Below are 3588 nucleotides of genomic sequence, written 5' to 3' on the forward strand. Positions count from 1 at the left end.
CTCAAATTTTTTGCCCTTTGGAAAATATCATCTAAAGTTTTTATACTCTAAATTAAAATTCAGCTTTTATTGTTCAAAAATTCTAAAATGTAATTATTCCAGTATGTGTATATGATAGTACAAGACTAATTTCCATTGAGAACATAAAGTATGACAATTAGAGATGTGATTTAAAAGCTTATTATAGGCACACTTCATTTTATTTATTATTTATTATATGGTTTTGTTTTACAAATTGTGGCAGTTCTGCATTGTGTAAGTCTATTGATGTCATTTTTCTAGCATATGTGCTCAGTTTATGTCTTTATGCCATATTTTGGCAATTCTATCAATATTTCAAACCTTTTCATTTTTATTATACGTTATGGTAATCTGTTATTGCTGATCTTTGAAGTTAATTCTGTGATTGTTTGGAGGCACCATGGACCACACCCATATAAGATGATTAATTTAATCAATAAACTTGTGTGTGTTCTGATTCCTTAACAAACCCGCTGTCCCCCGAATCTCTCTTCATCTCCTCAGTCCTCCCTATTACCAGAGACTTAGTAATATTGAAATTTGGTCAATTAATAAACTACAATGGCCTCTAAGTGTTCAAATGAAAGAGTCACATATCTCTCACTTTAAATAAAAAGCTATAAGTGATTAGGTTTAGTGGGAAAGTCATGTCAAAAGCCAAGATAGCCTGAAAGCTAGGTCTTTTGTACTAAACAGTCAATTTGTGAATGCAAAAGTTATTGAAGGAAATTAAAAGTGATATTCCAGTAAACACACAAATGATAAGAAAACAAAACAACCTAATTGTCCTTTTTTTAAATTGGTTGTTCAAAACATTACAAAGCTCTTGACATATCATATTTCATACATTAGATTCAAGTGGATTATGAACTCCCATTTTTACCCCAAATACAGATTGCAGAATCACATCGGTTACACATCCACATTTTTACATAATGCCATATTAGTAACTGTTGTATTCTACTACCTTTCCTATCCTCTACTATCCCCCCTCCCCTCCCCTCCCATCTTCTCTCTCTATCCCATCTACTGTAGTCTATTTCTCTCCTTGTTTTTTTTTTTTCCCATTCTCCTCACAACCTCTTATATGTAATTTTGTATAACAATGAGGGTCTCCTTCCATTCCATGCAATTTCCCTTTTCTCTACCTTTCCCTCCCACCTCATGTCTCTGTTTAATGTTAATCTTTTCCTCCTGCTCTTCCTCCCTGCTCTGTTCTTAGTTGCTCTCATTATATCAAAGAAGACATTTGGCATTTGTTTTTTAGGGATTCGCTAGCTTCACTTAGCATAATCTGCCCTAATTGTCCTTATGAAGAAAGCTTTAGTGGTCTGGACAGAATAAAGAGCCACAATAGTCCCTTAAGCCAAAATCTATTCTAGAGAAGAGGCCTAACTGGCTTCAATTCTATAAAGATAGAGGGGTGAGGAGGATTCAAAGGAAAAGTTTAAAGTTAACAGAGATTGCTTTATGAGGTCTAAGAAGTAATTTACATAACATAAAATAAGGTGCAAGGTGAAGCAGCAAGTGCTAATGTAAAAGCTGAAGCAAATTTTCCAGATCTAGCTAATAGACTTGATGAATGAGACTAAACTAAACAAAGGTATAAACAATATAAACAAAGTAGATGTATATTGGGAGATGTTATCTAGGAGGTTTCATAGCTAGGAACAAGTCATGCCTGGCTTCAAAGTTTCAAAGATAGGCTAACTTTTCTCTTTTGGTATAGGCTAATACAGCTGGTGACTTTAAAGCCAATGATCATTTACTAGTCTGAAAACCCTGCAGTCCTTAAGAATTATACTAAATGTACTCTACCCATGTTCTATAAATGGAACAACAAAGACTAAATGACAATTCTGTATTGGAGATGGAGCAATCAAACTTTTCCAGTTTCCATATCGCTTATCACCCACTATATAGCAGCTGTTAGGCTTGGGTAGAAGTTATCAATCCCCAACTCCAGAGGTTTGCTTATCCCTTCCCATATCTCCCCAATACTCCCACCACTACTACTTCTAGGCCTTAACAAATGAACAGAGCACTGTATCAATGGAGTCACACTAGCAGACCACAGGTGCAATGGTTAAAATAAGACATTGAAATGGAGAGTAGCCATACTAATGGTGTTTCTACCAGCCAATAGGAAAAACATCATAAAGCAATTCTATCCTATAACAAAGGATACTTCTATTATAACTTAGATGTCAGTCATAGTAAATTACTTGATGGTCTCTGAATTCACTATGCTCTTATCCTAAGTTTCAGTTTCTCCACTGCATTATGGAGAAAATAAATATACCAACTTGTAAAGTAATTGTAAGAATTAATTGTATACATAGACACATGGTAAGCATTCAATAAATGTATCAAAACATACCTCAATCATGGCCCTTAGATTTTAACAAAATTATCATCTTTCTTTAAGCAGACTGCATGATTCATAAGGGCAGGAACCCTGCCTAATTTGTCTTTATACACTAAATATTTAGCAATATTAGGAAGTTATTGGTAAATATTTAAAATGTTCAATATGTCCATAATTTAACGACAGAGTTGAAACTTCTAATGACCATAAGGTAGAATGGGAAAAATAGTTCTATCTTACAAATATTTAAAACATATACAAATCACATTAAAATCATCATATATAAGTACAAATAGTAAAAATATAATGAAATTATACTTTTCAAGATACATGCTCTGTACTCCCATCAAATCCAAAATTTATATTACCTCTGAACATGAAGGGCAAACAGCACAAATAACAAAGAAAAGAAGCACTCATTCACTATGTAAAAATTAGATCAGGTTGCTCATAATTAGAATTAGAAAGTAGGTTTAAGGTCTTTCCTTATCTCCCATGGTTTTCTTTCTCCTGGTGGAAGAACTCAAATTTACTTCAGGTATATGTTCTCTTACACGGTATGGTAAGCACTAAAATGTACAAGGATTGGAAAAAAGAAGAATAGCTAGAAAGGGTGATGATTATATACTCCTGAATCTGTTTATTTGTAAGGAACCACTCTCTTGATTATCCACCAAACCTAAATCATTTTGATTTCCTGCGAATATAACCATCTATTGCAAAAGCTTAGTTCTTACATGCTTTCAACAGTAGTAGTCTTTAAATCAATTCATTAGGCATTTTTAAATTTCTGGGCTCCAAAACTAGCCTTTTGTCTCATAATGAGTTTATTAGTATTGGCCATAATGACAGATATATATAGATCCAATAAAAATTTTCCATTCAAAATGACAGAACTACAGTTTCTCAATTTTAAATATTATTTGCAAAATATATAGCCTATGAAGGCTTGCAAAATTAAAATTTTTCATAATAAATTGTGTTAAACCTGAAGAAAAAAACCCTATGCTGGGTGTGGTGGCTCAGGAGGCTGAGGCAGGAGGATTGAGAGTTCAAAGCCAGCCTCAGCAAAAGCAATTCTGTGAGACACCGTCTCTAAATAAAATACAAAATAGGGCTAGGTATGTAGATCAGTGACAGAGTGCCCCTAAGTTTAATCCCCAGTACCAAAAAAAAAAAAAAAAAAAAAAAAAAAAAAA

This window comes from Marmota marmota, unplaced genomic scaffold (assembly GCF_001458135.2).
Source record: "Marmota marmota marmota unplaced genomic scaffold, marMar, whole genome shotgun sequence".
NCBI classification, from domain to species: Eukaryota; Metazoa; Chordata; class Mammalia; order Rodentia; family Sciuridae; genus Marmota; species Marmota marmota.